At 46.7% G+C, this 24,435-nt stretch overlaps 1 long non-coding RNA gene across 1 annotated transcript; it reads left to right on the plus strand.

Moving 5' to 3' along the window:
- The first annotated feature begins 1,268 nt into the window (after positions 1-1,268).
- LOC105739901 lies at positions 1,269-24,435 on the plus strand. The gene is made up of 5 exons (XR_001115880.2): positions 1,269-1,532; positions 2,941-3,031; positions 19,536-19,735; positions 20,313-20,863; positions 23,325-24,435. It is a non-coding gene; the product is annotated as an uncharacterized LOC105739901 (long non-coding RNA).

A 24,435-nucleotide genomic window follows, 5' to 3' on the forward strand; every position in this document is an offset into this window, starting at 1 on the left:
TAGTCCACTCCGTTCTCCCTGCTTCTCACCCGAACAGCATACAAAATTCATGAACCACTGACTTTGGGAGGCTAAATGTCCTCCGTCACAGCTCCCTCCTCAATCTCCCTGGGTCAGTACCAGGAATTAGCCAGCCAGACTGCTCCACTCTGTACTGCTAGTTGTCTATGTCCAGATACCTTTTCCCAGTTAGGCTGTAATGCCTTTGAAGGAAGGCACAGCATCCCTGCAGAGTCTATGGGGGGATGTATGAGTACTTTTGAAGTTGTAGTTTCTTTCTCAAAAGCAAGATTATATCTTTGTGTTTTCTATTAATACAGATTGTGGTAGGTTTTTTTCTTGAATTTTATATCAATATCCTTCACCCTGCCCCTACCAGTAGCACGTGAAGGAGATTATAAAGTCATAAGTTGGGGGGGGCATCAGAATGATAACTTTTTGAAGATTGATAATATCTAGTGTGGGCAAGGATGGGAGAAATGGATACTCATACATTTTGGGGGAGGCTTTCAAGGAGGCAAATCATCAGTAAGTAACAGTGGCTGAAACAAGATAAAAGCTTTATTTTATTTTTTTCTTATACAAAAGTCTAAGCTAGTAGAAAGTCCTGGAAAGAAGGCTGGCTCGGCTCCACAAGGTTATGCAAGGACCCAGGTTCTTTCTATACATTGTACCACCATCCCCAGGGATGTTACCTGCATCACTTGGTGGAAGCTGACTCCCACCACCACATCTGTTCTCTGAATAGATTTCTCCATGGGGAAAGCAGAAGTACAACAAATAGCATATTTTAAGGACCTGATTCAGAAATTGCACACACTGCTTCCCATCAGTCATAACTTAGTTACATGTCCCCATGTAGCAGCAAGGGGGGTGGAAAATATATTCTCAACTCATACCCACCTGAAACTCAGGAGATTCATTGCTAAAAGGAAGAAAAGAGAAAATGGATATTAGGGGGACAATGAACAGTTTCTAACACAAACAGGAGGAATTATCAAAGTTAAAAGTGCATATATCACTAGACCCAGCAATTCCAGTTCTAGAAACGTACTCTAAGGAAATAGTCACACAACTACACCAAGATTATGTATAAGGGTGATACCAGTGGTTTTAAAATATGTTCACAAATTCTTTGATACCCTTCCCTTCACAAAAGGACTACACTTAATGATTTACTCCTAATGAATAGAATGTGGCCAAAGTGACAATATGTGACTTCCGAGGCTAGGTCATAAAAGGCCCTATGCTTCTACTTTGTTCTCTCAAATGACTGGCTATGATGGAAACAGCCACCATGTTGTGAAGACACTCAATTAGACTTGTGGAGAGACTCACATGGGCGAGAAACTAAGGGCTCCCACCAACAGCCCACATCCACTTGCCAGCTCTGAAAGCAAATAGATCCTGCAGGCCTAGTCGAGCCTCATTTGACTGACGCCTCAGTCAACATCTTGACTGCAAGCCCATGCAAAACACTGAGGCAGAAACCACCCACCCAAGAAGCTGCGAATTCCTGACTGGCAAAAAATGTGAGAGATTATAAATATTTATTATACTTTTAAGCCACTACTTTTTGGAGTATTGTGTTAGGCAGCAGTAAATAACTAATACAATAATCATTGCTTCCTGTTCGTAACGACAAAAAAGAGAAAGAAAATAAAAAATTTTAAAAAAGAAACACCAGAAATGTAAATAATGGGAGGTTAAATAACCCATGAGAAATCCCCAGTTTGGAATTTGCAGCTATTAGAAAGAGAGCTATGGCATAAAAGACCCGTATGTTCTGTCATTGACAGCTCCTTAAGACGTATTAGTACATGAAAATCACAATCTGAAGAACACTTACTGTATGGTCTCCATGACATAAAACTGCAAAAAAGTTATGTGTGCATGTACATATATACATATATGCAATAATGTTATATTTGTGTAAATCCGAATGTGTACTTTCACATACGTGTAAATGCGTGGAATAGGAGTGAATGTTGCATACCAAATGGCAGGCAGTGGTTTTACTGGAGAGGAGGGAAGTGGAATGGGGGTGGCGAGTTGCAATATGGTGTTCACATTTTACTTTGTAATCTCCTGCATTGTTTCAACCTCTTAACAATGAAAATGCATTTGCGTATTCCCTGTGTGATAAAACAAAGAAAATCATAAAAAGAGAGAGAGGCAGGCAGATAGCAGAGATGGAAGGAAGAGGGGATAAACAGAAACAGCATTTTACCCACTGAGTCGTGACTACAGGCATCTTATTTTACCTGTTTGTTTTTCCTTAACATCCCAACATAGAAAACACACACTTTGTTTTAAAGTAACAGCGAGGAATCGCCTCGCTGTGGCCTTTCGCTTGCTCGGCACTGCCCCTAGGGTGCTCGGAGATGGGCGGTGGAGGGGGACGTTGGAAACTGCCCGATCCCATTCTCGCCTTTTCCCGCTGGACGTGCAGCTTTCGGAACGTGCAGGGGCGGGAGTGTCTACAACCTAAGGAAAGGGCCGCGATGGGGAGCCCGGAGCAGGGCTGGCTGCAGGGAGCGCTCTCGCTGCCCGGAGCGCTCTGCGCTGCGCGCCCAGTGGGGACAGCACGCCGCCCCGGGAGTCTCCAGGCGCGGGAGGTCCCAGCAGATTTTGCATAAAGGGAGGAATCCCAAAGGAGGAATCGAGTCCAGGGCACAAAGAAGATACTGGAGGTGGTGGCACGGAGAGGATTGATTCGGTTTGCAACCCTACGAGGTCGTGGCCGCTCGGGGCAGGAAAGCAGGCTCCTGTCTCTCCAGGATCCAGCCTCCCGATCACCGCGCTAGTCCTCGCCCTGCCTGGGCCTCCCCAGAGACGGGAGCTTGGATGGGGGACCCTGGACCCGAAGCCAAGGCTGAACTGGTGTGCCAAGCCCAGGGAGCAACCAAGTCCCCAAATCTTTCCCTGCCCTTCCCGCAGGCGGAGCAGAAAACCAGGAAGTGGATGGACTCCATCTCCGCAGCCACGCCTGCCCGTTTGCGCTTACTGAAGGGAGGTCCTCAGGAACGTGGTGAGACAAAGAGAAAGGAGGGCATTTTCGCTACCCTCTTGCTAATGCTTCAATAACTCCCCATTGCCCTAATGAGCTCACCATCCGAGCCTGATTAAGACCTTTGGAGGCCCTAAAATTATAAAACCCACTATCTCCATCAATGTAATTACAAAAAAAAAACTTTAAATGGAACTTTACCAAAAAGCCGATTTTCCTCTATAAAATTATTTTAATAGCAACGACAAGCCCTTGCCTTGCAGCACATTGGCCTGCCCAACAAAAGATCCGGTAAGGTTTGCAAAGCCAGCTGGGATCTCCTCACCTTGCCTCTCTCCTCTTCTTGCACCGGCCAGCTAACCTGTTTCCAGTTCCTCTGAGGCTCAGTCCTTCCCTGAGTTTCCCATTGCCCTCCAGAGCCAGCATATATTTCCACTTCCCTAGCTTTCAGTCCAGGCTGGGTTAGATGCCTTCAGTGCTTTCTCCATCACAGGACTTAGCACACAGAGTAGGAGAATATTCCCGTTTCTTCCCTGTCACCCTCTCTGTGCTGAGGGCTCAGAAGGCAGAGACACCTTTTCTGTTTTGCTTACAGGTATGGTCCCAGAACCTAGCATGTGGACTGACACACCCTTTGCTCAAAAAAAAATACATCAATATTTGAAATTAACCATTTATCCATAGCAAAACACATAGCACAGAATAAAAATGCATAGTCCATTCTGGCCTATGCAGTACATTCGTTCCATCACAGTATATTCAGCTTCTCAGCATTTATTGAGCACCTCCAAATGTGCTAGACAGGTAATACTCAATACACATTAGTTCCCTCCATGCTAAAATGGACTTTGCGTCCACGTAACTTTGCTGGAAACTTGAGGGAAACCAATTATCCTGCCCTTTCCTTGGGTGTTTGATTGAACTCGGCATGTCCGTTATAGACATAGAAATATCACTAACAGGCAATGCCAGCAGGATTAGATCTGCCAAGTGTTTAAAGTTTAGCAAGAAAGCTTTTTGCAAATGTCAACACTACCACTCTGTTTCCTGCAAACCAGCATTCTAATCAGCAGGACTGCCTTTTCCAGCTCATTGAGCAATGACATAAAAAAATCCCAGCATAATCATTTCTCTAGGAGAAAAATACCGAAAGGCAGAGAGGATGCAATAACAATCATAGCTACCTACTATGTGCAGGTGTCATGCTTACTGCTTTAGTTATGTTTCCTCCAATCCTCACAACAAAACTGACAAATGGGGAAACTGAGGCTTACAGAAGTCACACATCTCCAACTAAGGCCTGAACTTGAGTTTTTCCCATAGCACTCTACTACCTCTGGGGGGAAAAAAAAACTATTATTGTGCGCAGTTAGGATACAGTGTCTTAGAGTGGTAGGGACTTCAGGGGCTGGTTGTAGGAAAAGAGAATGACAATGCTTCTCACGCCAGGGTTTCCTGGGGCTTTCAGCTTCTTGTTTTCCTCTTCTTCTCCCCTCAGAGGCCAGGTGTAATGACATAATGATTTTGGAAATTTTTGAGCTGAAAAAGGAAAACATATTCTTCTTTTTTAAAAGGGGGAACTGTTGGAGTGTTTGCATTTTGGGTTCCTGGCATAGCAGCTGGTAGGCTTGATGGGATTTCAAAATGAAGTTACTAATGGAAATTATACACTGGGGACGTTCCAAAGAAACTGCTAAGAGAGAATGGCTTGTGCTAGGTGACTGGAAGTGTTGCATCAGATTATCACAGCTGGGTATTGAGGCCAGGCCCAGCTGAAATGTTATAGTAGGGGTCACCTCTCAGACTTGGCTCTGTACAGGAAGCATATCCAAGGAGGAGCTACATCCAAGGCAAATGTATAAAGCCAGATGCAGAAGACACAGTACCTAGGTTAGCTGCCCGTCTGTCCCTGGGTGTAGGCTAAAGATATTTTATCTTGGACACAGGCAAGCAGCTGCACACAGGAGCCTGATTCCTGATTCCTGAGCAGGAGTGGGCAGCAAGTTGCCAATTCTGACCTCCGACCATCCCTGAGGCAGTGTAGCCCTCAGTTCTCAACCCTGGCTGCCCACTAGCATCATCTGGTGAGCCTTGAAATACAGATGCAGGACTCATCCCAGATGGATGAAATCAGAAGTGATGGGAAACGGATCCAGTGTCACATATCTTCACAGCTCTCCATGTGATTCTAGCTTGTAGCCAAAGTTCAAAAGTTCTGACACAGCCTAGGTGTCCAGTGATCACAAGAATTACTGGAGCACTCCCTAGAATGGTTTTGCCCCAGCCTCTCTGCTGTAGATCTTGATTCAGTGGAGCTGGCAGGGGCACAAGAATCTGTATTTTTAACGAGCTGCCTGGTAGTTGTTATGATCAGATAAGCCTGGGGACCCACAAGTGTAATAAAATGGTATATTCACATGTCATCATTGCAGTCACAGCTTCTGACATATTATGTTTTTAATTTGTGTGTACATCATTGTATCTCAACCATCATTCGACTGTAAGCTTCAAGAGGGAAAGACCTTGTCTTATTCACTGGGATGTTCTTAGTATGGAAAAGAATGCAAGCAAATAGTGGGAATTCTGCGGATATTTGTTGAATAAATAAATGAATTTCTGTTTTGTATTTGTATTTGTCACTTCTGCTTTGTGAACCAAGTTAAGAGTGAGATTGAGGGCCGGGCGCAGTGGCTTAAGCCTGTAATCCCAGCACTTTGGGAGGCCAAGGCGGGTGGATCACGAGGTCAGGAGATCGAGACCATCCTGGCTAACACAGTGAAACCCTGTCTCTACTAAAAAAATACAAAAAATTAGCCGGGTATGGTGGCGGGCACCTGTAGTCTCAGCTACTTGGGAGGCTGAGGCAGGAGAGTGGCTTGAACCCGGGAGGCGGAGTTTGCAGTGAGTGGAGATTGCGCCACTGCACTCCAGCCTGGGCGACAGAGCGAGACTCCGTCTCAGAAAAAAAAAAAAAAAAAAAAGAGTGAGATTGAGACTTTGAAAGAAAATACAAATATATACAATAATTTTATTTCACTTCCCTTTATAGATCTAAAGTCCTGCTTTTAAAACATAAAGATTTCTTCTATATGGAACTTGATTGCCTTCATTCAGTCATCAAGAGTCTTCAGGAGATCTGAAGACCCAGAGCAAACCAGAAATGTTGACGAGGAAAAATGTGCAGAAATGTCTGAGAGTAAACCCCCTGTCCTTAAACAAATTTTTCTTCTGAAATTTTCTGCTTCATTGTAAGTTTTATGTCACCAATTAAGCTATAGGGCCTAGATAGAAAATGATACAAAGTATTTTCAGAAAAGTTGTTTAAACTGCATCCATTTGTTTATGCACATTCAGAAAATGTTTATCGTGGAACTACCGTTTTTCCAGTAAGTGCCAGTGGGAGCCCAGTGAAAAATAACACACAGTCCTGCCCTCAATTACTAGCTTTTCCAGCAAGTGGAAAGTTGGCCATGAACTAGGCAGTTACAGTACAGTGTGATAACACGGGTCATCAAACCCAAGATGCCTTCTGTTGTAAGATGCATCATTAATTTATGCACCAGTAAGAAAAATGCTGCCAGGGCCACTTGAACCAGACTGGAGCGAGTGGGGTACGATGGAGATCGAAGGAAACCGTTCATAAAATACAAAAAGTAGCCGGGTGGGGGGCGTAGTCCAGATGGAGGGAGGAGGAATGGGAAGGGAGGGGAGGCAGGAGGAGATGGCACGATAGTGGTGACAGAGGAAGTAAAAAAAAAAAAAAAAAAAAAAAAAAAAAAAAAAAAAAAAAAAATGCTGCCAATTGAACCATGACATGTCATGGATTTTATCAAGACCTGTTCTAATTTCAGAGATGTGAAAATGTAATGGGGTGGTAGGGAGGCGAGGAATGTGCATTTTATTTATTTATTTTGACAGACAGGGTCTCTCTTTGTCACTCACCCAGGCTGGAGTGTAGTGGCGCAATCTCAGCTCACTGCGGCCTCAACCTTGTGGGCTGAAGTGATCCTCCCACCTCCTGAGTAGATGGGACTATAGGCATGAGCCACCATGCCTGGATTTTTTTTCTTTTTTTTTTACTTTTTGTTGTTGTTGTTGAGACAAGGTCTCATTCTGTTGCTGCCCAGCCTGGAGTGCAGTGGCTCGATCTCAGCTCACTGCCAGGCTCAGGCAATCCTCTTATCTCAACCTCCCAAGTAGCTGGGACTACAGGTACATGCCACCACACCCAGCTATTTTTTTTTTTTTTCCTAGAGACAGGGTTTAGCCATGTTGCCCAGGCTGGTCTCAAACTCCTGAGCTCAAGCGATCCCCCTGCCTTGGCCTCCTAAAGTGCTAGGATTACAGACATGAGCCACTGCACTTTTTTTTTTTTTTTAACTTTTTGTAAAGATGATGTCTCACTATGTTGCCCAGGCTAGTCTCGAACTCTTGGGCTCATGCAGTCCTCCCACTCTGACCTCCCAAAGAGCTGCAATTACAGGCATGAGCTACTGCGCCTGGCCAGAACATGCATTTTAGAACTGATTAAATACGTAAGGTAAATCAGACCCGAAGGATATACAGAATAAGCCTAAGAGTAGGGTGTAGGGTGTAGGGAGACTTGGAAGAAGGAAAGTACTGTGCAGAGGGGACAGCTTGTGCAGAGAGGTCTGGAGGGAAGAGGGTGGCTGCTTATAGCTCAGTAAGACTGGAGTTAGAGCCTGTGGGCTGGAAGGTGACAGATGAGGCTAGAGATGGAAACAAGGGCCAGATCATGGCCTGCCTTATAAGTAGATGGCCTTAGTCCCAGTTTACATCTGTAGCGCGTCTTTTTGATCTTAAGTGCCCTGTTGGACAATAAATTATATGATCACCCTACTAATAAGCCACTTTTAGATGTGTGCTTCTTATCTTAAGAGAAATGAGAACAATGGAAGGGTTTTAAACAGACAGTAACATAATCAGATTGTGAAAGTGTGTGTGTGTTGGAGGCAGGGTGTGTATTGCTTAATTTGAATGTTTTTGATGAGCTAATATGTTCATACAAGTCAAAACTTTAAAAAACGCGAAAGTGAAAAATCTCCCTTCCACCCTGGCCCTCCTTCCACCCCTTCCACCCCACCTCACAGCCAACCCAATTTTCTTCCCTAGAAGCAACTGATATTATCAATTTTTTGTGTGCCCTTTCAGAATTTTGTTTTCCTTTTCTTTGAGATGGAGTCTCACTCTGTTGCCCAAGCTGGAGTACAGCGGCATGATTTCGGCTCACTGCAACCTCCATCTCCCAGATTCAAGTGATTTTCCTGCCTCAGCCTCCCAGTAGCTGGGACTATAGGTGTGCATCAGTGCGCCAGCTAATTTTTGTATTTTTAGTAGAGACAGGGTTTCACCACGTTGGCCAGGCTGGTCTTGAACTCCTGACTTGTAGTGATCCGCCTGCCTCGGCCTCCCAAAGTGCTGGGAATACAGGCGTGAGCCACTGTGCCCGGCCCCTTTCAGACATATTTAATGCATATAAAATTAATTCTTCTTTGCCTTTCAAATGTACCTATTGTTTTCTAATTCTTTATTTTCATTTAATTTGCCTCCTTTTCTTATTCCTCTCACTATCTCTCATTGAGTTTCCACAGTATGTGTTCCCCTTTTACTGCTTCAGATTTGAGGCTTCATTTTTTAAGAGTGAAGGTTGGATAGTTTTCTTTTTTTCTTTCACTTCTTCACTGAGCTCTGGCAGCTCCGGATTCATTTCCTCCCACTGTTTCATTACCTCTTCCCTCATCTCTCATGTGTGTGTTTTCTTTGTGGGGGAAATTACTTTGCTTTGTTTTCTTAATTTTCTCGTTAAAATTGTCATCTGCTCCATGGCAATGTTTTTTGATGAATCTTCTTTACCTGCTGTTTGCTGTTTCTTTTTCTTTTTTTCCTCCTTTGTTTCTTGTCAAAACTTTGTATATATTACTCATTATTGAAGCAGGTAATGTTTTTCCTTCCCCGTGGACCTCAGGTGTGAGAGAGGCCAAGATTGTCTTCCAGGTTGGCTAAATTTTCCTTATGACCCAGGGTTGATGTAAATTCGCTGAGCCTTGAATTCTTTCCAACCAATGGCGAAGATTCCCCGAGGCAAAGTCTCTCCTCCCCTGTTGCCACAGAAACAGACCATTTCCTACAACTATGGCTTGTCTGAGTCCTGAGCCACCAGAGCTCAGGCCACAGCACCTGCACCCGTTTTCTGCTGCTGCACACAAGGGCTCTGTGCATTCCGCATCCAGGTGTGCCCCTCCCATTCTGGAGGATTCTTTTTCAGGCTGTCCCAGAGACTTTGCAGCACAGCATCCTTGCTCTATTTCTTCCTGCAACGTCTCTGCTGAAGCTCCATTGCTTTTGGCAACTCTTTCATCTATTTTGTGGTTTAGGTGTCTCCTACTTTTACTAAAAATGGAATTTGTGTTTTTATCGCTCAAGTCCTTTTTGCTTTTGGATTACTTCCAGAAAATGAAGGGAGGATTACTAACTTTATGCCATCTTCAAACCAGAAGATCTTAGATTAGTAAGATCATGTTGGCCATGGCATGGAGAATGGGCTGGAGGTGGAGAGACTGGAGGTCGGAAGTCCAGTTAGGAGACTGCTCCTGCGCTGGGGAGTTGGTGTTAGGACAGAAGATCCAAGACGCATTTCAGAGGTAACTGCTGAATCTTACTGGCTGGTTAGATGTGTGTTTGGGAGTGGGGATGGATCAGGAAGAAACGGGATATTTCAGGGCTGGCTGCTGGAGGCCGCTTGTGATGTAACGTGGAGCTGGGCTTCTTGCCTGTTCTGCAGCTTCCTGCCACATTCCAGGCTGCATCTGTGTGGCTGGGCCCTCTGGGAAGGTCATAGGGAGTCCTAATGGGACAATGAGCTTCCCAGCCGTTCCCTTGAAGGTCCCCTGCAGATATCTGGATGAAACTCTTGGCTGGTGGAAACTTTCAAGAAGGCCTGATGCAGTCAGAAGCCAAGTTGTGGTTTCAAAATTACCGGCCTATTCTCCAAGTCTCCCTGATGATGAGATCTCAAGATAAAACAAAAACAGGAAAACTGGGCTCAAAATGCTCTGTGGAACTGTTGATATCCCAGTGTTTCCTGCCAAGTCCTGGCTAAGGAACACAGGGAGGGAAAGGGGACCTAACAGAGGTCATAGAACCCACTCCCTGCCTCCACAGAGGCTTTCCAGGTCATCCAAACTGCGAAAATTGAACAGAGAGCTTTCTCTCTCAGATTCTCCAGAGGGGGGAAACTCGGATTCTTTTCTTTAATCAGTCTGCAATAAGTCCTGAGTACTGGCTTTTTCCCCTCTTAATGTACAACCAAGGTTGAGAACTGAGGGCTACACAATCTCAGAGATGGTCAGAATTCAAAGTTAGGAATGTGCTGGCTCCACATCTGTCCACTTTTGTGCAGTAACACAGCTGCCTGCCTGTGTCCAGGATGAAATGTCTTCAGTTCTATTCCCTGGGATAGACTGACAGCTGTGGAAACAATGACCCAGACACTGTGTCTCTTCCTAGGATATGTTTCTTGACTCCACTTATGTGGTTACTGCCAAACCTGGCCTCAGTGCCTTCTACACACAGCTTTGATAAACCAGGACAATATTTCAAATCATCTAACAGAAGCTGCTCCTTATCTGTGATGTCTTTGGAAAGTTACCAGCAATTACTAAGCTAGCTATTGGGAAATCTTAAGGATTTACTTTAGCAAGAATAATACGAGGTCTTCTGGTCTGTAAGGACCTCTGTTCCTAAAATCACAGAACCACGGCTGTGCTCTACAGTGGAATAGAATGAATTCATTTGCAAGTGTGCTCAGATAAGATAGAGTCTTCAGGGAGTTTTAAAAAACTTGGGGGGTAGTGCTTATGATATTGTGAAAAAAACCCCACAAAAACTGTGTAATTTCGTGTACGTTAAAAATATGTGTGATCAAGTGAAAAGAGACTTCTTACCCTGCCTTCCCCAGGATTCCACACCCACCACTATTTCCCTTCTGAGTGATTAAAGGAGTCAGTAACTTGAGTACAATATGCTGTTTTGTCAAGTTAATAAAGGATATCTTGTCATCTGACCTTGGACAGAGAGGATGTAAATGTTCTCTTGGGCTAATAAGGTCAGAGTGTTTGCTCACAGGAAATGGAGTTATGAGTAGAGTAATAGGAGGAATGTCAATTTCTTATGTGGGCCAAATATTATTTCTGTGGTTGTATTTTCTTTCCTGGAAAAGATTAGTTTTAGAGAATGAGATATGTTTTATTTTAGATGCACCGTTGAGTGAAGCAGCTACAGTTTAAGCGGAAGTCCTCCTTTCCCCACCTCTTGCCTTGCACCTTAGGGATCCCCTCCTCCCCACACCTTTCTTCTCAGAGATCTCACCTCTTCTCTCCTGAAGCAGTAGCTACTGAGGAGCAAGAGGTGAAAAGCTAGAGAGGCAACAGGAAGAGGGGAGACGGGGAAGAGATCCATGTAGGAGGCATTGTGCGGGTCTGTGGGACTTCGTGAGATATCTGCCTCCACCCTCCCATTTCCCCCAATAGGACTCCAATTCTGTGAGGCCTGAAGACAGTCTCCTGTTTCTTTTTCTCTTCCTTTCCTTTCCTTTCTTTTCTTTCTCCTTCTTCTTTTTTTTTTTTTGACGGAATCTCACTTTGTTGCCCAGGCTAGAGTGCAGTGGCATAATCTCAGCTCACTGCAACCTCCGCCTCCCGGGTTCAAGCGATTCTCCTGCCTCAGACTCTCAAGTAGCTGGGATTACAGGCACCCACCACCACGCCCAGCTAATTTTTGTATTTTTAGTAGAAACAGGGTTTCACCATGTTGACCAGGCTGGTCTCGAACTCCTGGCCTCAAGTGATCTGCCCACCTTGGCCTTTCAAAGTGCTGAGATTACAGGTATGAGCCACCACACCTGGCCCAGTCTCCTGTTTTCATTAAATGACAAAGTGAAACCTCCCTTAAGGTCTGAGTTACTGCAGAGGAAGGCTTTCTGGCTGCCTCCTTGGTTGGGGTGAGCCAAAGCAGCTCCGTCATTGGCAGCCACTGGGTATGGGAAGCAGCCATCCATTGGGGACAAGCTACCTGGAGGTAGGGAGGCTGATCTCCTGACACACCCTCCCCAGAAGACTGCAGAAAGAAGCCTACTGCAGGAGTTGCAAATATATATGCATAGAATAAAGACTAGGAGAAAAATAATCTAAAATGTTAAGCATGCTTCCCTCTGGATAGCTGAATTGTGGATATCATACTTTCTTGCTTCTTTAAATTGTCAAACTTTCGGTAATAGGAAGTATGTGCTATTTTTATAATCAGGAGGGGAAAAGGTTCCCTGGCCAACTCAGGGAGGACATAAGGCTGGAGGTTTCAGAGTAAGAGGCCAGAGGCAGATTCACAGGGATGAGGACACACTGGCAGTGAACATCTCAGACTGGACGGGACCTTGAGAGGTCATCTAGCCCATCCTCCTGGCTTCTGGATGTATCTGAATAAGACCAATATCTGAATCCTCTCCCCCTACCATGTCAGAACTGCCCCTTGCCTTCCTTGCCCTTCCACTCCCAGCAGAATGCCAAAAGAGGTTTGACTTCGTGCTAATTATTCTTACTGCTTTCCTGCTTTCGGTGTTCTGCTAAATAGAAAATAGGGCACTGATGGCTGGATGGAAAATAGGGCATGATCTTCCCACAAAGTCTTTGCTCAACCACCTGCCTATAGCCAGTGTCCTCTTGGAAAGCCCCGTCGTCCAAGGAAAGAGAAGTCAAGCTGAGTCCCAGGGATGGGGAGACCTTGGGGAAGAGGACCTCGGGGAAGAGGAAGAACAGGAGAGTATTTCTACAGGAATGTGCAAGGAGAGCTGGGGCCTGCAGAGAAGCACTGACTCCTTGTCTTCTTTTTTCCTTCCTTCCTTCCTTCCTTCCTTCCTTCCTTCCCCTTCCTTCCTTCTTTCCCTTTCCTTCCTTCCTTCCCTCCCTTCCTCCCCTCCCTTCCTCCCTCCTTCCTTCCCTCCTTCCTTCCTTCCTTCCTTTCTCCTTCCTTCCTTTCTCCTTCCTTCCTTCCTTCTCTCTCCTTCCTTCCTTCCTTCTTTCCTTCCTTCTTTCCCCTTCCTTCCTTCCTTCTTTCCCCTTCCTTCCTTCCTTCTTTCCCTTTCCTTCCTTCCTTCCCTCCTTCCTTCCCTCCCTCCCTCCTTCCTTCCTTCCTTTTTCCTTCCTTCCTTCCTTCCTTCCTTCCTTCCTTCCTTCCTTCCTTCCTTCTTCCTTCCTTCTCTCTCCTTCCTTCCTTCCTTCCTTCCTTCCTTCCTTCCTTCCTTCCTTCCTTCCTTCCTCTTTCCCTCTCTAATCACATATGAAGTGCTATGCCAGGCAGATTGTGTAAGATAGAACAACAACAAAGCTTGAGACGTGGTCTCTGGCTTCCAGGCCTATAGCCTGGTGAGGAGGTACCACCCAGCTGGGAGAGTTAATTTTCTGGCACAGGTGCTTGATTTTCATAAATTGCCCTCATGCCAGATATATGTGTTGGGGGCAGGAAGGGGATAAGAAACAAACCTTGTGATGTGATAGCCTTGAAGAGCAGGGATGTCACTTTTTAGGAGGCTTAAATCACACCAAGTGTAGAAGGTTCCAGACTTTCAGAGGTGAGGGGACTGCTACAATTTGCAGCAATATTACCACCCCTTCCCCCAACATACCCTTCTTCCCTTCTTCCCTGAAAAATGGCCCCCAAATATGTCCATGTCCTAATCCCTGGAATTTATGAATATGATAACTTACATGCCCAAAGGGTCTTTGCTATTGTGATTAAATTAAAGGTGTTGAGATGGGGAGGTTGCCCTGGATTATCTGCGTGGGCCCAGTGTAACCACAAGGGTACTTATAAGAGGGAGCTAGGAGGCTCAGATAGAGAGAGAAGACATGAGGGTGGAAACAGAGGTCACACAAGAAAGAAAAGGCCACTTTGCTGCTGCTTTTGAAGACGGAGGAGGTGACCACAAACCAAGGTGGTCTGTATAAGCTGGAAAAGGCTCCCCAGAGCCACCAGGGGAACGCAGCCCTGCCCACCCACTTTAGAGCTCTGACCTCCTGAACTGTAAGACAATAAATGAGTTGTTTAAAGCCACTAAGTTTGTGGTAATTTGTCATAGTAGCAGTAGGTAGCTCATACAGTCCTCTCTTCTCCTCTCTGTGATCCTTGTGTGGCTAAAAAGGAGAAATGCTAATATTTATTAGAAGTTACAGCAGTGAAAAACAGAGAAAACATATTTCTAACATATAAACTTGACCACAAACTTATTAATTTACAAATGTTTGATAAGAAAACAACCAAACGCCAAATTTTTAAATGAGCAAAGAATATGAACACACAGAGTTCAGGAAAAGAACAGTGGATTGCTCTGTGCTAAAATAGGAAGCTTCTCTCAGACATCTTAGAGTGAAAGGAGCGAGCTGCAGAATACCCTGGGGGTACTCTCTCCATTCGTGTCAAAAACAAAATAGAGTCATATCTATAGGATTTTACACGCTCCTTTTTGCTGGAAGGAATCACAAGAAAATATTAGCAAAGATTGCCTTTGGGAGAGGAATAGAGGGGAATGGTATTTAATTTTTAAAACTTTCCTGCTGTTTGAATTTTTTAACCTTATACTTGGGTTTGCTAATGTCAACAAAAGCTATCTGACCAGGGAGACTTTGACTCATTTTTTTTTGTTTTTCTTGGTACCTCTTTGTCTTAAAAAAAAAAAAAATCCAATTAGCATTATATAAGGTGGGTCACACAGGGAGAAATCTTCGAGTCTACCATGGCATATACTATGTGCACTAAAATTCTTGCAAACAGGAAGACTGGGCTGTCCTGTGAGGTTACTACTCAAGCTTCTCACTGGGGGCCAGTGTCAAAAGAAGTATGATAAATCCCCAGCCCTCTATAGTCCTGGTTTCTCTTAGGATGGTTACCAAGGCCCTGGGAGCTAAAGATGATTGTGTCATCAGCCTGGTACCTCTAGGGCTTTGGGGAGAACAGATCTGCATCAGGAGGGGAAAAGGGGTTTGTCGCTCACCAACCATTCAACGTTGGGTAAGTAGGGACTTTTCTAGGCTTTTGTCTGCATCTGGCAAAATGGGAGTGGTGAGGGTGTTTGTTCTCAGAGTTACTGTGAGGCTTAAATAAGATTATGCTGTGGGATGCCCAGCATGGCCACGGGCCCAAGCCAGAACATGACAAAACCAAATCTTCTCCTCCTTTCTTATGTTTATTTCTAAGCCTGTCAAGGACTGAAGGAGGCCCTTGTTCAGCAGAAGAGAGGTAAGAGCAAGCCTTTGTCTATAAAAATGCAGAAGCCTGATACAGAAGACCCAAAACACACAGTCACAGGTCTATTCCCACATATGTGCGTTTGCCACCGGTTTGCCCTCTCTACAGAGTCACAGAAGGATATTAAAATTTGTGAGCCGTTTAAAGCCAAACAGGCACATTTTCCCTTCTCCCTGACAGACATTTTAATGTCACTGCAGTAGCTGAAGTCTTAGGTGTCGTTAACCCACGTGCCTACCTCCTGTGACCAGGGTGGGGGAAGAACAAGCACACTTTGTTCCCGAAGTCCCAGTTGCAACGTGCTAGTTTTCTGATGACTTTAAACAAGAAATGGAGCAGTTGGACTTTTAGCTGCTCCAGGTGGTAACTGGGGCTAAATGTACTGAGCTTAAGGGAAGAGGTGAACATTTGGAATCCCAAAATTTGGAGATTCAAAGGCTCTTTAAGAATCCTTTCCTCTGATGGACAGTGCCTGTCAGGAGCTGTCCTGCACTCCTGGCTGGAGCTGGGCAGCCCGCTGCCTGATGAGCTTTGAATGAAGAAGGACCAGTCTCTGCCAGGCCAGCGCCAATCGTCTGAGGAAGCTCCTGCTTCTCTAGGCCTTCGGAGATACTGACTTTTTCCCAAGAAGAATCTTCTTGCCCTTTCCCCTCTCATTCACAGGTTGATTTGTTCATCTGCACATTTCTGTGGGAGCCTTTAAGCACCAGGCGCTGTCCTGAGCTCTTGTCAGTGTGGCAGTGATGAGGATATTGACCCTGCCCTCAGGACCAGGCCACTCTGGTGGCCAGGGGAGCAGTTAAGAGGCTCCGCAGCACAGGGGAGGGGGCCTTGGCTAAAATAGAAACCATCAGTCAAGCAGAACTTCACCGAGCACCTAACGGAGGCTGGGGGAAGGAAGAGAAAGAAGTAGATGGATTCCAGGGATTTATGGCCTGGGGCTTGATTAAATTTGGGGGAGTGAGAGAGGAAGGGATCGAGGGTGATTAGATTTCCAGCTCAGGGGCAACGGTGACAATATAGAAGGGGAAGCAATTTTGGAGCAGGGTCGTTGGGAGGAGTGAGAATGAATCAGGCTTTAGACATGTTGGGTGTCAGGCACCTGTGGGAGATCAGAATAGAAAGTCCTGCAGGCAGTAGATATATGGTTTCGTGGTACAGGAGAAACATCGGGACTGGAGACGTGAGTTCAGGAGTCAGCAATGCATGAGTGGTCAAGGAGGGCAGAAGAGAGTTGGATGATGGCTCAGGAGGGAGACCAGGACAGCACTATGAAGGCCCTATCCTTAAAGGATGGGGACAGAGGAGGAGCCTCCAAATCTAGAGGACGAATCCTAGAGAGTAAGGAGAATGCACACACAGTGTAGCATTGGATTCACCCTTGTCCAGATCCCATGTTCTCAGGGCAGTTTCCTCTGGGAAAGCAGCCTTCCTCCTTTGCCTTCCGTGTGGATGAGGATGGTGGATCCTTAGCCAGTTGTGGATCCCAGCCCCACACCCCCTTCATTGGTTTTGGGATGGCTGTATGACCCCTCAGAGCCAATGTGCAGCGAGGAGGCATGGATGTGAGTGAGGGGAGGAAAGGCAGGCTATTGTGGGAAAGAGACTCCCCCTCAGGTGGAAGAGAGTAAGGTAGAGATGTGAAGTCGGCACCAACACAGCCATTTATAATTGTGAGGGAAAGCTTGGAGTTACTGGGGGGTCCGCTCAGTGAAGCCTGCAGGTGAGGCCTGTATTGTAGATGGCAGGACAGAGAGAAATCAGGTCTTAGATAACATTGTTTGAGCCACAAGATCAAGCTTCACCTGAAGCCAAACCTCCTCTAGGCTTTTGAGTTATGCACGTCAGTAACTTTCCTTTCCCGTTTAAACTGGTCTGAGCTGAGGTTTTGTTTGTTTTGCTACTTGCAATACAGAGTCCTAATAAATGCACAACCTGAAGAAGAGACCTCCCGGGGTCAGTTGGCAGAATGGGGTGGGAGGGGAGGTGTCAGGATTTAAGAAACTTTGACATATCTGTGTCCCTGAACCACTGTCACCTGCAGAGCCACAACAGGTTTTCGATTTTGCAATCTCTTTACAGTGTTTTTCTTCTCCTGCGGTATCACTTCTCTGGCAATACAATGAACGTGATTCCAAAGTTGTTTACTCACTAAAAATGAGATGTAGTTGGAAAATAGGTTATCCTCCCCTTCTCCTTATGTTGCCTGCCCAGAGGCTGAAGGGCTGTCTTTATACACCAGGGTCAATGCTATGTAATGGCATGTCTCTCCCTATTCAGATTCATCTTCCATACCATGGCCAAGTGGGCTCTCTAAAATGCACATCTCTGCTTAAAAAACACTCATACTTACAAATATGAGCCAGGCATAGTGGGGCACACCTGTAGTCCCAGCTACTCAGGAGGCTGAGCTGGGAGGATCATCTGAGCTCGGGAAGTGGAGGCTGCAGTGAGCTGTGATTGAGCCACTGTAATCCAGCCTGGGCAACAGAGTGAGATCTTATCTCCAAAAAATAAAAAAAATGAAAAATGAAAAAAAAAAATTTATACTTCCCATGTCCTGCAGGAAGCCATCACAGATCCCTCAGGATGGCGTATATAATCACACACATGTTCTAGATCCTGGGTGGCCTTCCTGCATTAGCAACCCTCCTATGATCCTCAGATAGCACCACTGTGTGAACTCCAGGTTTGCGAATGTGCCATGCCCCTCGAGGCCTCTGGGCCTGCGTTCCCATCTCCCCTTTGCTTGGAAAGGTAATTCGCAACAATAGCTCACACTGACGGGGCACATCCTATGTTTCAGGTGCTCCACTAGAGGCTGCAGGTGGATTATCTTGTTTAATCCTCACAACTTCCTGATGAGGTAGCACTGGTATTACCCCCTCCACCCTGCCACAGTGTCACTCTGGCTAAACAACTCAGATTTGGGGGAATATGCTAGAGAAGCACATAGGAGTTCTGGGTTGAGGTCTCCCACTGGAGTTAGGGAGTGAAGGATCAAATGAAAAACGTCAGAGGAAATATGATAGTCTAGAGGCCAGGAAAAGAGTTTGAAGATGAAGGGAGGAAAACTAGGTGACGAACTGGGGCTGCGTTGCAAGGCTGGGCAGCTCTATCTCGGTTGACATTGGGGCTCCTCCCCACTCAAGCAAGGGTCTGGGGGCTTAAGGAACCCACATAGCTCAGGCTAGGTCCTCTGGACTGTGAGCTGCCCTGGACATCATAGGTAATGGCTGTTGTCCAGGGTTTCCTAGTCCCTGAAGACTGGAGGCTCTGCAATGTCCCTGCCAGGCTTACCTGAGTGTGTGTGTGTGTGTGTGTGTGTGTGTGTGTGTGTGTGTGTTTATAGCGGGGGTTATTTGCACCTTTGCTGAGGTTGGGAACCTTGTGTGCCTAGTAGGCGTGACCACCTTAGGGTCCTCACTGTCCACTTCCCTCCAAGGTCTCCCCACCGCTGCCCATCCCTATTGCCTGTCTGCCCCTTTCTCTGGTGAGGAGAAGCTCCCCAAATCCCTTCTTCAGCTACTTCCGTCTCACCTGCTCCAAGCCCTCCCGCTGTCAGACAATTCAGCATAATTCCCCTGAAAACGTGTTTTTACAAAACAAAACCAGGAAGGGGAGGAGGTGTGTTCTGGGGTGCTTGGCAACAGCAGCCTGTGCAGCCAGTGGCTTGGCTGGAGGGTGTGGCTCACCCAGCAACACAAAATCCTCTGAGAACAGAACTCACAGAGGCTGGTCTCCCTCCCACACTGGGGAGGGGAGTGTCTGCAGCTGGAAGAGCAAACTGCATGCAATTGCCTCCAGGTTTCCCCATCCCTGTGTAATGACATCTTCATTTGATTAATGACTGTCTTCTGCATTCACCACTGAGTGTAAACTGTATGAAGACAGGGTTTTGTGTCTGTTCTGGTCACTGTGGCCCTAGTACAGAGTCCAGCACACAGTAGGTGCTCAAGAAATGTTTGTAGAGAAGGGAGGGAAGGAAGGAAGGAAGGAAGGAAGGAAGGAAGGAAGGAAGGAAGAAGGGAAGGGAAGGGAAGGGAAGGGAAGGGAATGGAGAGAAGGGGAGGGGAGGGGAAGGGAAGGGAAGGAGGGAAGGAGAGAGGGAGGGAGGGGAGGAAGGGAAGTGAAACACAGTTTGAAGGAGGTGATGGGCAAGATAAGAGGAGCATCTGTAATTTCACCTTTCTCCTCCTCCTTTTCTCAGAGCCCCTCTTTTTGGGCCTGTGATTCCTCACCTGGAAGGGAGAAGAGTGGACTTCCTGCCTAGAGAACACCTTGGTAAACTCTTTGTGGTTCCTGTCATGAGAATGTGTGCAGCTTAGGGAAAAAGCCTGTGAGCTCTGGAATCAGATGGAACTGGATATAAATTTCAATTTAGTGCTTGTTGGATTAAATGTGATGCTAGTAGGTACACATGCCTAGTTGCTGCTCAAGAAATGGAGCTATTATTATTTACACCATAATTTGAACTTCATTCATTCAACCCATACTGATGAGCAGCCACAGGCCCTCCGTCCACAGGGCTTACCTTCAGAAAGTTCTACATGTCCCTTACTTTCTGGTAGGCACATTCGGGGGCATGTACCATGCTAAGGACCAGGGATCTGGAGGTGAACACAGAGTCCTGTCCACTGAGGGGTTCACATCTTTCCATAAACATTCTGACCCCCCTGTTTCTTTCTTCTCATCTCCTCCTCCAATCCCCCCTGGGCTGGGGCACCTCCTCTGCACTGTCTCTCTGGAAACAGGGAGGGGATTCCAACCTCCTCCAGTCCCCTGCCAGGTATCCTGAGCCTGAGAGCTCCTCAGAGCATGGTCTGCAGTTACCTCCTCACTTACAGCCCAGACTGAGATGCTCACACTTGTGATTGCCCAGGCGGAGGGGAGAGGTCAAACTCTTCCCATGGCCTCTTTTCTCCTCTGTGAAAACTCCAGATCTTTGCTCCTGATTTTTTTTAGTGTGTACCCTTTTGTATTTCAGCTTCTCCCAGCTGAAAGAATAAAACTGGTAAGAGGAAGGGAAATGCAGCCTCAGTGAGGAGGCCTCCATTCTGGAAGGGCTTCCCAGGCCCAGAGAAGGGAGAAAGTAATTTGGAACCACCCAAGTATTGGTGATGCCAGGCCTCACCCTACCCTGGGGATATTTGAATCTCAAAAAGGGAGCATGGGGATCTGACAAAGCACTTGCATATATAAAGAACTCCTCCAAATCAACAAGGCAAAAACCTCATTAGATACATAGGCAAAAACCTTAGAAGAACCATGTCACAAAGGAGGACCTCCAAATGGCCAAGAAGCACATGAAAAGATGTTCAATCTCATTAGGTACCAGGGAATTCAAATTAGAACTACACCGGGATGGCTGAAAGTGCAAAGACTGACAATATCAAGGGCTGGTGAGGATGCAGAGCAACTGGAACTCTCCTATGCGCTGGCGAAGGGGTAAATTAATACCGCCCCTTTGGAAGAACAGTTCAGAAGCATCACTAAAGCTGAACATGTTCATGCCTACTCCTGAAATCCTGAGCCCAGGTATATATCTAACAGAAGTTTGTTTATAAAGGCACCAAAAGTCAATTATACAAGATACAAGAATGTTCATAGTAGAGCCGTTTGTATTAGTCATAAGCTGGAAACCGCCCAAATGCCCATCAGTGGTGAGTAGATAAATAAAGTGGGAGTTATTTAGGCAATGAAAATGTGTATAGCAATGAGAATGAATAGAGAACTGCCACCTGCAACAACATGAACAAATCTCACAAATGTGATGTTGAGTGAAAGAAGCCAGATACATAAGACAGCACACTGTGATTCCATTAATTTCAAGTTCAAAACCATGTAAGCCTTGAATCTGTGGTGTTAGAAGTCAGGACAGGGGTTGCCTTTGAGAAGGAGTGGGGCAAAAAGGGACTCTGGGAGTGCTGGTAAAATTCTGTTTCCTGATCTGGTGACAGTTATAGGTTATGTTCACTTTGCAGAGATTTATGTTGTACATAATTGGTTAAGTTTTGCATCTTTCTGTGTGCATGTTATACTTCAACAAAAAAGAAGTTTACTTTAAAAAGAGGCAAGTAGAGCTGGGCATTGTGGCTCACACCTGTAATCCTAACACTTTGGGAGGCTGAGGCAGGAGGATCACTTGAGCCCAGGAGTTTGGGACTAGTCTGGGCAACATAAAAATATTTTTTAAAGAAAATTAACCGTGTACAGTAGTGTGCACCTCTAGTCCCAGCTAGTCAGAGGCTGAGGTGAGAGGATCGCTTGAGCCCAGGTAGAGGGTGCAGTAAGCTGTGATCACACCGCTGTCTCCAGCCTGGGCGACAGATGGAGACCCTGTCTTTAAAAGAAATTAAATTAAAAATAAAAAAAGGACAGTAGGGGGAGAGCAGTATGGAAAGACAATGCTCAGCCCAAAGGGGTGAGTAGGGGACTCTGCGACTGTGTTTACTGGAATTTAGAGACAGCCTCTGGGACGGAAGGGAAGGGAAGGAAGCAGGTGGGGCAGAGGGAGAGGTGGGGTTTCAGTGCAGGCCAGGCACAGCCTCCCCAATCCCTCAATCCCTTGCGGGAGTCCTGGAGCTAGATGAGTTCCTCAGAGTCATCCTGACTTGGGCTGTGATGGCCACACTTTTATACCTCAGCATTGGTCAGTCACTGAATGTGTGCTGCCCAGGAAGAGGAGGGATCTCAGGCCTGGCTGCGCTCTGCAGCTGAGGCCATCTGGAAGGGGCTGGCCTGACTATAGCTCTCCCAGCATGTCCCTCCTTGAAGGGGATCTGGGCAACCACCACAGGAAGCCTGCCGCCTGAGTTTAGAAGATCTGTTGGCCTGTAAAAATTTTTTTTCAGATCCCTCAGTCCCAGCACTCCTAGTCTGGTTAAATTTGTCCAGCAGTGCCCAGCACCCATAGGACCTGCTTTGCATCATAGCCTGCAGACAGGCTTCCCACACAGGATCCAATGCCTAGACACACCAGAGGTCTTTGCAGTTTGCTTCTCACACCTCGGCCAAAGCCTCTCTTTGGCCTGGACTCACTTGGTGAAATCCAGCTGTCCTGTAAGACTTGAGAGTCACCTCCTCCAGGAAGCTCTCCCAGATCTTGCCCCTTCTCCCAGGAAGGCTGGGCCTTTGCTCTTCTGAGCCCCCTCCAAACACCCTAGCACCCTGCCTTTTACAAAACTCTCATCACACTCTTTGTTTACCTGATGGTAGAAGCAGACTGAGATCAAGAGATGCCTTGTCACTCCTGATCACTGACACTGCACAACAGTGACAGCAATTCTGATGGCTACCAGGTACTGAGCTTTTCCAGCCAGGCTGGCATTTGCTGTGCACATCCATGCCTGAATTTACTAAATCCCAACAACCAACCAACCCTGTGAGGTCAGGGTATAGCTACCTTATAAAGCAGGCATGCTTACCCACAGTCACGCAACCACTAACTATCAGAGTTAGCACACACGTGGGAGTCAGTTTGAAGTCCCAATATCCTCTGGAAATGGTGGTTGGGGAAGGAGGGGAGAAAAGGGAAGGGAGGAGTGGGGAAGGAAAGAGAAGGAAAAAGGAAGGAAGAAGGAGCGAGGGAAGAAGAAAGAAAGGAAGGGAGGGAGGGAAAGAAGGAAGGAAAGAAGGAAGGAAGGAAGGAAGGAAGGAAGGAAGGAAGGAAGGAAGGAAGGAAGGAAAGGAGGTAGGGCTCTCTGTCCATGGCCCTGAGGACAGGCCCACTGGCAGCTGTTTCACATTTGTAGAGGGACTCATGAAGCTATGGGAAGCTGCTGAGTGGGAGAGGGCTGTCCCCTAGCCCCTCCCTGAGCCCTGCCCATCTCTGTGTTTCCAGAACCTCTTGCTCTTCCTGGGATCCTGGCCTGGGGTAATGCAGTTGTCAAATCAAAGCCTGCCTGTGGGAGCAGGTTCATGGGCCAGATCTAGAGCAGGGGCAGGCTTAGTTCACAGTTTTAATCCTGATGTTTACTTTCTTTCTTTCCATTCCTAGTGGCTCCCTTTGAAGAACTGCCTTGGGGTTTATGTTCTAGCATCAAACAGGGATGGAAGATGCATCTTGCTTTAGCAGCAGGAGCCTGGAAAGCAGCTGAAGCCCTGGAGGGTGCCTGGCACACAGAATCTTGTGCTGAGCCTGGAGCACAATGGGAGTGGGCTGGCAAGGTGGGTTCACAGCTGGACTGGGAGCAGCAGACATACAGGCCGTAGGCACAGTCATAAAAAGACAGTCATGCAGATTATAGGATGCCTGCGAGCACAGACTCTCACATGCACAAATATGTGCATGATCACCAATGTGCATCCAGACAGCCCCGCATGCGTGCACATGCATGCACACATGTGATGTGTACGTAGATGGACACATGTCTATGCCCACAAACACCGCAGAGACACACACAAAAGTGTCTGGCAAGGAACACTGTTTTGTCCTCAATTTTCTGCCAGCGAGAGTCTACTGACTCCATCTCTGAAACGTCTCTACTTATTGTCCCTCTTCTCCACCTGTGCCACATCCCTAGTCCCTGAAACTCCCACCGAGACCCCTGGGCAATAGCACAGTCAGGACAGGATTCCTGCTCCGCCTCAACCCCACCCTTAAGCCCATCCTACATGCAAGAGCAGGAGTTATCTGGGTATCAAGCAAATCTGACCACATCACCTTCCCACTGCTTAAAACCCTTTCCTACAGGATGAAGTTTAAATCACTTGACATCCCATATAAGGCCCTTGACTGTCTGGCATCAGCCATAGTCTGGCCTCAGGCCCTGGCATGGAGTCCCCTGGACTCAGTGCTCCAGCTGAGGGCCTCCAGGATGAAGATGCCCTGTGCAAAGCCTCACACTTTTGCTGTTGCTGGGCTCACTGTGTGAAATTCCCTCCTCCCTCCTTCCACCTTCCCTATGCTGAACTGCCACTCCTCCATCCTCCATGGCCAACTAAGCCAACATCTCCTCACTTCCTCCTGACAACCCAGGCACAGCCACTGACCTGTCCTATGGCTGTCACAACCCTTTCTTGGGCTCTCAGTGGTATCATTGTCACCTGTGTGCTCATGAGCCTCCACCACTCAACTCCAAGCACATCAAATAGACAGCTCAAAACAT

Source organism: Nomascus leucogenys, chromosome 6 (genome assembly GCF_006542625.1).
Source record: "Nomascus leucogenys isolate Asia chromosome 6, Asia_NLE_v1, whole genome shotgun sequence".
In the NCBI taxonomy this organism is placed as follows: domain Eukaryota; kingdom Metazoa; phylum Chordata; class Mammalia; order Primates; family Hylobatidae; genus Nomascus; species Nomascus leucogenys.